Source organism: Budorcas taxicolor, chromosome 1 (genome assembly GCF_023091745.1).
Source record: "Budorcas taxicolor isolate Tak-1 chromosome 1, Takin1.1, whole genome shotgun sequence".
In the NCBI taxonomy this organism is placed as follows: domain Eukaryota; kingdom Metazoa; phylum Chordata; class Mammalia; order Artiodactyla; family Bovidae; genus Budorcas; species Budorcas taxicolor.
Window position 1 is genome coordinate 207,568,491 of NC_068910.1, and position 9,731 is coordinate 207,578,221.

Consider the following 9,731-nt stretch of genomic DNA (forward strand, 5'->3'; position numbering starts at 1 on the left):
ATCCAAGCCACAGTCAGCTCCCGGTCTTGTTTTTGCTGACTGTAAAGAGCTTCTCCATCTTCGGCTACAAAGAATATAATCAATCTGATTTCAGTATTGACCATCTGGTGGTGTCCATGTGTAGACTCTTCTCTTGTGTTGTTGGAAGAGGGTGTTTGCTATGACCAGTGTGTTCTCTTGGCAAAACTCTTGAAGACCTACAAGACTTTCTAGAACTAATACCCCAAAATGATGTACTTTTCATTATAGGGGACTGGAATGCAAAAGTAGGAAGTCAAGAGATACTTGGTGTAACCGCCAAATTTGGCCTTGGAGTTCAAAATGAAGCAGGGCAAAGGCTAATAGAGTTTTGCCAAGAAATGGATGGTGAGCTGATAAGAAACCAGAGAAAGGCATCCAGCCTCTTCCTGGCAGCCAGAAGGGACAGAGCATTGTGGGGACCAGAGGGGGGAGAGTCCAAACTGGGCACCCCTCGCTGCAAGGGCCTGTCCTCCTGGCCCCTGAACAAAAACAGAAAAAATCCCCTCCCCAAATATTCCTGCTTAAAAATACTACAGTTCAACCTAATGTTTCCATGATGGGGAAAGTGTTAGTTGCTCAGTCGTGTCTGACTCTTTGCGGCCCCGTGGACTGTATCCCTCCAGGCTCCTCTGTCCATGGAATTTCCTGGGCAAGAATATTGGAGTAGGTAGCCATTCCCTTGTCCAGGGTATCTTTCCAACCCAGGGATTGAACCCGGGTCTCCTGCATTCCAGGAAGATTCTTAACTGTCTGAGCCATCAGGAAAGCTCCATGATAGGGGAAGTGTCCTAAAATGAAAAGTTTTCAGCACATGCATAGTTGCATTATCTTCATTCATCAAAACATGGAATCCTTCCATTTGCCCTAAGGCATTAGATCTGATAGCTTCTCAGTGCTGGGTTGAGACTAAGAGAATATTAGCATCCGTCTACATTCTGAGAGGCCCTGCAGGCAGCACCGTGACTCCAAGACCATGGCCACTGTGCCTCCCTCTGAATCATGAGTCCCTGTGCAGGAGTGGCCCTGGGTGTCCCCGAGGGTCTGATTGGGGAGGGAAGGGTCCCCACCCTCAGAGAGCCAGGCAGGCTTGTCCACAGAGAACAGCATGGCCTGTTGCTTTTGTTACTATTTCTGCAGCCCGCCTCCCTGGGTTCCACTTTCTAACCTGGAGCCTGCAAACCCAGCGCTGTGGGTCCTGGCATCACCCACATCAGGCCCTTCCCTCCAGCATCCAAGGACCTCACTTGGCCCTTGGGACAGCAGCAATGGGCATAGGCACAGCTCTGGGACAGAGTCATGTGGTTGTATAGGAAACACACATGTGCTAGGGGGACACAGTCATCCAGTTGCTGGACCAAACCCAGGCAGTGTCCAAGCTCGAGGACAATTTCTCCTCCTTCACCCCCTCCCCACCCCATCTCCTCCCTCCCCTGTTTCTAAAAGGGCCAACAGGAGCAAATGCTGTCTGTGCCGCCCAGAAGCCTCTGGCCACAAGCTCCCTCTCAGCTCCTGGGGTCTTCATAGAGGAGGGGCAGCTCAAAGACGGGGGTGTGGGGGTGGCAGGAATGAGTGATGGGGCTGGGGTGGGGCTGGCAGGGAGCATGGCGCCAGGGCCAGCGGCTCTGGAGTCCCTCGGGTACCAGGCTGGCAGGATCTCAAGCATCGCCTGTCATTGCCCACAATGGTCTTGTGATGCAGGCAGGAAGCTGAACTCCGGAGATGCGGGTAACTGACCCCAACCCCGCCTTAGAAAGGACAAAACCAGAGCCCCCTCCACCGCCCTGGCTCCACTGCCACCGCCTCTCCCAGGAATGCCCGGGGGAACAGCAGCTGCCCCTTGAGCAGCCTGGCTCAGGGAGTCCACAGCCTGTCCAGGGCCACACAGTGGTCAGTGGGGAGTAGGCCTGAATGCGGCCCACTGACTCCCCTGAGACTCCACTGTCCGGGGAGGACAGAGCAGAGCCAGCAGCTCCCTGAGTCGGAGCAGTGGGCACGGGGAGGTGACAGAGCTTGGTCGGGGCCACCATCCCAGGTGGAGCTTCCACAGGTGAGTGAGTGAAGGAGGGGCAGGGGACGAGGCAGCTGGAGAGAGGACAAAGGCCTTGGGGCTCGGGGAGGGCACTGTGGCATCCAGGTGAGGGCTCAGAGAGGCTCCTGTCTGGGGCGGGGCGGGGCTGAGCTCACCAGCCAGGCCAGGCCAGCGACCCCGTGTGGAGCAACAAGTGTGAGCTCACAGACACTTGCCTCACTGGAGCCTGCTTCCTTGCCTTTTTATTTCTGGGAGAAGCAAACCCCTCCAATTTGGGCACTGGGCAGCAGGACTGTCCTGAAGGAGGAGGGACCTCTAGTGTGTCTCAGGGATTTCAAGCAGCAGCGCAGTCCTAGGCAGACCTCCCGCCTTGACCCAGTGAATCCCCAGCAGACGTCAGAGGAAGGACTCACAAGCCAGCATCCCAGGAGAAGAGACTCAGCATCTGACCAAAAGGAAGGGTTATTGTATCTGCTTAAAAGCAGGAGCCAGGGAGGGCAGAGACATTACTTTGCTGACAAAGGTCTGCAGAGTCAAAGGCATGGTTTTCCCAGTAGTCATGTGTGGTTGTGAGAGTTATGATGGCTTACAGTGAATGATGTCAGACTCATGATCTCCAAAGATTTAGCTTCGGGATCAGGGATCCAGGCTTGATCACTCAGGGCTCTTGTATGGCATAAGTTTTATTACAGTGAAAAAGGACAGAGGAACCTTTGGACATTGACAATGGAAGGGGGACAGTGCCCCCCGCTAGTCTTAGCAAGGCCTTATATACTTTTACCAGACCCACCCCCACAACATACAGCTTAAGATAACACGATTAGTCAGAAGGTTCTTGTTAAGAAGGAGAAACATATCCTCGAGCAAGATACACACTGTTGTTATATAATCATTAGTACAGAGCTTAAGGAAAAACATATCCTTGAGCAAGATGAGTTTTGTTGTGTATCATTAGCTGTGGGCTTAAAGAAAATAATGTCTTCTGTGACTAAGACAAAGCAGTCTAGAAAAAATGTTTGTTCTTTTCTCCTCCTTGAGGGCCCTGGACTCCTTATTAACCTACCTAAGAATTAGCTCTCTCAGTTAGACCATAAAGAAGGCTAAGTGCTAAAGAATTGATGGTTTCAAATTGTAGCACTGGAGAAGACTCTTGAGAGTCCATTGGACAGCAAGGAGATCAAACCAGTTTAGTTCAGTTCAGTTCAGTCGCTCAGTTCAGTCGTGTCCGACTCTTTGGGACCCCATGAATTGCAGCACACCAGGCCTCCCTGTTCATCATCATCTCCCGGAGTTCACTCAGACTCATGTCCATTGAGTCTGTGATGCCATCCAGCCATCTCATCCTCGGTCGTCCCTTTCTCCTACCGCCCCCAATCCCTCCCAGCATCAGAGTCTTTTCCAATGGGTCAACTCTTCGCATGAGGTGGCCAAAGTACTGGAGTTTCAGCTTCAGCATCAGTCCTTCCAAAGAAATCCCAGGGTTGATCTCCTTCAGAATGGACTGGTTGGATCTCCCTGCAGTCCAAGGGACTCTCAAGAGTCTTCTCCAACACCACAGTTCAAAAGCATCAATTCTTTGGCGCTCAGCCTCCTTCACAGTCCAACTCTCTCATCCAGACATGACCACAGGAAAAACCATAGCTTGACTAGACGGACCTTAGTCGGCAAAGTAATGTCCCTGCTTTTGAATATGCTGTCTAGGTTAGTCATAACTTTTCTTCCAAGGAGTAAGCGTCTTTTAATTTCATGGCTGCAGTCACCATCTGCGGTGATTTTGGAGCCCCCCAAAATAAAGTCTGACACTGTTTCCACTGTTTCCCCATCTATTTCCCATTAAATGATGGGACCAGATGCCATAATCTTCGTTTTCTGAATGTTGAGCTTTAAGCCAACTTTTTCACTCTCCTCTTTCACTTTCATCAAGAGGCTTTTTAGCTCCTCTTCACTTTCTGCCGCAGGCGGCTGCGAGGGCTGGCCGGTGCACTGAGCGCGGCCAAGAGGAGCTACCCCACGTCCGAGGTCAGGGGCGGCGGCCGGGAGGAGACACCCCGTGTCTGAGTTCAGGGGCGGCTGGGAGGAGCACCCAGCAACCGAGGTCAGGGGCGGCCGGGAGAAGCCACTTCTCGCCCGAGGACAGGGGCAGTGACCCTGAGGAGCCACCCCGAGCCCGAGGCCAGGGCCGGCAGCCAGGAGAAGCAACGCAGGAGCGGTGGCTGCACAGGCGCAGGAAGGCCTAGAGGAGCTATCCCATGTTGAAGGTCAGGAACGGCGGCGGTAAGGAGATACCCCTCATCCAAGGTAAGGAGCAATGGCTGTGCTTTGCTGGAGCAGCCGTGAAGAGATACCCCACGGCCAAGGTAAGAGAAACACAAGTAAGATGGTAGGTGTTGCAAGAGGGCATCAGAGGGCAGACACACTGAAACCATACTCACAGAAAACTAGTCAATCTAATCACACTAGGACCACAGCCTTGTCTAACTCAATGAAACCAAGCCATGCCTGCGGGGCAACCCAAGACAGGCGGGTCGTGGTGGAGAGGCCTGACAGAGTGTGGTCCACTGGAGAAGGGAATGGCAAGCCACTTCAGTATTCTTGCCTTGAGAGCCCCATGAACAGCATGAAAAGGCAAAATGATAGGATACCAAAAGAGGAACTCCCCAGGTCATTAGGTGCCCAATATGCTACTGGAGATCAGTGGAGATCAAACCAGTCAATCCTAAAGGAAATCACCCTGAATGTTCATTGGAAGGACTGATACTGAAGCTGGAGCTTCAGTACTTTGGCCCCTGAGGTGAAGAGCTGACTCATTGGGAAAGACCTTGAAACTGAGAAAGATTGAAGGCAAGAGGAGAAAGAGAGGATGAGATGGTTGGATGGGATCACTAGCTTGATGGACATGAGTTTGAGTAAGCTCCGGGATATAGTGAAGGACAGGGAAGCCTGGCATGCTGCAGTCCATGGGGTGGCAAAGTGTCGGACACAACTTAGCAATTGAACAACAGCAAAGAGGTCAGAAGAGAGAAGCTGGGGGTGGGAGCACATTCCGCCAGCCTCAGGGGCCCTGGAAGAGAGCTGGGAACCCCAGGCTTGAGTGGTGAGCTAGCTGGGACCGGCCACCCTCCAGACAAGCCTCCCCACCAGGTGATGGACGTGCCTGTGACTCCGCATCCCTGGACCAGGGAACGAGCTGTCCCTGAACATGGGCAGGAAGCCCATGGGGTCTCTGTGGACACCTGTTGGGACCACTGATGGGATGCTCCACAGACATCACTTTTCTCTGGCCTCCCCACAGACCCACTAGGGCACCTCAGGGCATCCTGGGAAAGAGTCTGGATCAGGATATGGGAAATCAATTCTCTAAAAGCCAATTAACAAAGTGACCTTAATTGACCAGTTTTCTGAAAGTCAAGTCTCTAAATGAGCCATTTACCAAAACTTCAGACAGATATTTTAAACCCGGTCTGGGCAGCCGGCCACCACTGCCCACCAGCAGGGGTAGGAGTGGGGGCAGAAAATTCTGGCCAGATACCTTAGCCAGGGTCAAGTGCACATTCAGAAGAAAAGACAGTCGTTGAAGCTGGACCAATGCATGCTGGCAAACATGGCCACCGGAAGGAGAAACTTTTGGCGATGCCCTGCTGCTGCTGCTGCTAAGTCGCTTCAGTCGTGTTCAACTCTGTGCGACCCCATAGACGGCAGCCCACCAGGCTCCCCTGTCCCTGAACCCTGGGTTCTTCACAAATAGACCACAGGGTCCATCTGGCACTGGGCAGGTGGGTTGCAGCGAATGGATCTGGTTCTGAAGACAAGAAGAGGGGAGAAGTCGGGACTGCGGTAGAGCCACTGCCACTACAACCTCAGGCTGGCCCTTGCTCTCTCTGTACCTTGCTTTCCCCACCTGGGTGGTAGTGTAACAGGAGCGAAAGGGGCAGGGTACAACTTTTGAAAGAATGACGTAGCCCAGTCAGTTCAGTTCAGTCGCTCAGTCGTGTCCGACTCTTTGCGACCCCATGAATTGCAGCACGCCAGGCCTCCCTGTCCATTACCAACTCCCGGAGTTCACTCAGACTCATGTCCATCAAGTCAGTGATGCCATCCAGCCATCTCATCCTCTGTCATCCCCTTCTCCTCCTGCCCCCAATCCCTCCCAGCATCAGAGTCTTTTCCAATGAGTTAACACTTCGCATGAGGTGGCCAAAGTACTGGAGTTTCAGCTTTAGCATTATTCCTTCCAAAGAAATCCCAGGGTTGATCTCCTTCAGAATGGACTGGTTGGATCTCCTTGCAGTCCAAGGGACTCTCAAGAGTCTTCTCCAACACCACAGTTCAAAAGCATCAATTCTTCAGCGCTCAGCTTTCTTCACAGTCCAACTCTCACATTCATACATGACTACTGGAAAAACCATAGCCTTGACTAGACCGACCTTTGTTGGCAAAGTAATGTCTCTGTTTTTCAATATGCTATCCAGGTTGGTCATAACTTTTCTTCCAAGGAGTAAGCGTCTTTTAATTTCATGGCTGCAGTCACCATCTGCAGTGATTTTGGAGCCCCCCAAAACAGCCCAAGGACACAACATAAACCAATTAGAATCAAATGGGACCAAGATGGCAGACAAGACTAGAACTTGATCCTCAATCAGCAAGTGAAATGACACACCCAGAGGTGCCAGGACAGTTCCAAGGCACTCCACCGAGGAGTGGGCAGTGGCTGGAATCCTGGAAATCTCCACCCCTTCCCCAAAATAGTTGGAATAATCTTCCCACTTATTAGCATATGAAATTACCCAGCCTATAAAAACTAACCACACCACATTTCCTGGCCACACTTGCCCTTTGCAATGGCCTACACTCTGTTAGTGGAATGTGCTTCTCTCTGAATCGGAATAAATCCACTTCTTACCTATCACTTAGTCTCTCACTGAATTCTTTCTGTGAGGGGACATCAAGAACCTGAGCTTCATCAGGCCCTGAAACCAGGAACTGTGGGTTGTGGCTGTGTTTGAGTCTCAGTTTTTCCGGTGGAGCTATGGTTTTTCCAGTGGTCATGTATGGATGTGAGAGTTGGACTATAAAGAAAGCTGAGCACCGAAGAATTGATACTTTTGAACTGTGGTGTTGTAGAAGACTCTTGAGAGTCCCTTGGACTGCAAGGAGATCCAACCGCTCAATCCTAAAGATCAGTCCTGGCTGTTCATTGGAAGGACTGATGTTGAAGCTGAAACTCCAATACTTTGGCCACCTGATGTGAAGAGCTGACTCATTTGAAAAGACCCTGATGCTGGGAGGGATTGGGGGCAGGAGGAGAAGGGGATGACAGAGGATGAGATGGTTGGATGGCACCACCGACTCAATAGACATGGGTTTGGGTGGACTCCAGGAGTTGGTGATGGACAGAGGCCTGGCATGCTGCAGTTCATGGGGTCGCAAAGAGTCGGATATGACTGAGTGACTGAAGTGAACTGAAGTGAGTCCCAGCCATGTGGGTTCATGTCCCAAGCAAGGTTTTGGCTAGATTTGAGTCCCATGCAAGGTTTTGGCTGGGTTTGAGTCCCAGCCACATGTGTTCAAGTCCCGATCAGAGTTTTGGCTGGGTTTGAGTCCCAAGCAAGGTTTTGACTGGGTTTGAGTCCCAGCCACGTTGGTTCAAGTCCCAATCTGTGGTAAACAGTTTCAGCAGCAAGGATTCAAGGGACCCTAGAGCCCAATAAGTGTCTGCAAGGGCACCGTGCACCAGGCTCCCCCTCTGCCTCTGCCATCAGACACTCAGGGCCACCTTTGGCTTCATTCACAAGAGGGCCCCTCAATGCATCAGGGCCTGCATTCCAGGAGGAAACGACCTCTGCAGACACTCCCCTACCTAGCCTTGGAAAAGGGGCAAGTAGAGGGGCTTCTGGAAACCCGCAGAGGCAGGTCTCTCCTTCCCGGCTTCTCCCCCTGCTGTGTGGAGACACAGGGGATGTGCTAGCCGCCTGTCACTAGCCAGCCACCACTCCCTCCTGGCCCCAGTCCATCAGGCCCTGTCTACCTCGCATCTTCCTTCCCTCCCCGCTCTTTCCCTCCCACCTTCCTCTCTCTTGGCAGATTCTCTGTAGCAGCCTCTGTTTCATTTCCAGCCCCTTCCATGTCACCAAACTGTCCGGTCCACCCTCAGCCACATCCACCCTCCCAAAGCCCATCCAAGCCCTCCTAGCATCTAGTCTGGTAAACACAGAGATGAACCCGAAGAGGGTGGGGCCCTTATTCCTCCGGGACTCTTCTGCCCCCGGACGCCCACAGACCAACGTCTTCCCCTGGGGCCTCCTCTGGGCTGGGGTTCCCCTGACAGTGCACATTCCCGCTGGAGACACATGATGCTGGAGTCAAGGTCTCTCTCAGGGTCTTCACTGTGCAAGCCAGTCACTGGGTGAACTCACAGCCCACTGGGCACCCACCTTTCCTGAGGCTTGATTAGCCCCACTGGGCACCCTTGAGCTGGTCACGAGTGTGGCCAAGTCACTGGAGCCCAGCCTTTCAACGGCGTCTCTGATTTTGACCTCGTCGTTATTCTGCTGTTCACTGGCATCTCCATCGGCGCATTCTGGAGTGTCGTCAGCCCGTGTGCCTCGGCAGGGCTGATGGTCTGTTCCAAAGTCTTCTCTGAGCTCCAGCGTGAACCTCCCGTCTCCTCTTGATTGGATCCCCAGAGCTGGCCCTCCTTGCTCTATCTGATCATCCTCAGGCACCCCAGCCACTGTGGGGACAGGAAGGCATTCGGATCCTGGAAGAAGAGCTCAGTTCCAAAGTCCAGCTCAGACTTTGGGTTCCACAGGCCAGTTGGTGCAGTTCATCATAACTCATTCATTCACAGCCAGTGGCAAGAGTGCCACCAGTGGCCACCGGACAACCCCAGCTGCCAGTTCCACCTTCTGTTTCTACGTCTCCCGCACCTCACACACACCTGTGGGCATTCCCACTTCTGCTGATGACCCTTCTGTCTCCAACCTTGGGGTGCCCAGCTCAGCTGCCCCTTCCCTGAAGCCAGTGTCACAACAGGTGAAGCAAACCCACACCAGGTGCTCCCAGAACTCAGCACCACCTTCCACCTCCTCTCTCCTAGCCCTGCTGGCCTGAAAGCCCCCCTCGCCTCACAGATTCAGCCCAGGCTATCACAAATGCTACTCACTTCCTATAGCCCAAGAGGTGCTAAGAGAGTCACACAATGAGTGAGCAGGGGCCTCCTCTTCCCCAGCCCAGAGGAGGCCCCAGGGCAGGAGGTGGGCCAAGAGAGGGGGCAGGTGGCTTATCTACACCCACTGGGAGAAGATGGGAGCCCCTAACGTGGGTGAGCCATGCCCGGCACAAGGACGCGGTCCCTGCGTGGTCCTGTGGAAGTGGACACGAGGATTCAGCCCTGAGTCCTGGGACCAGAGCCCAGCAGAGCTGCATGGGGCCTGAGACTGGGGGATGAGAGCCTTCAGGAGGAAGCCCTGGCAAGTCCTGTGCCCAGACAGCACGACAGTGCTCAGCACTCAGGCTCCAGGAGCCCAGGGTGCCTGCTGGAACAGGACAGGGGTTGCCTCTGCCTGGTCAGCCGGCGCCTGCCCCTTCCCTGTGCCGCCCCAGGCAGGGGGGCCCTACACAGAGACCACCTTCCCATGGGCCCTTTTTCTGTTTCAAGGTCCCCAGGCTGCACTTCCCTCGG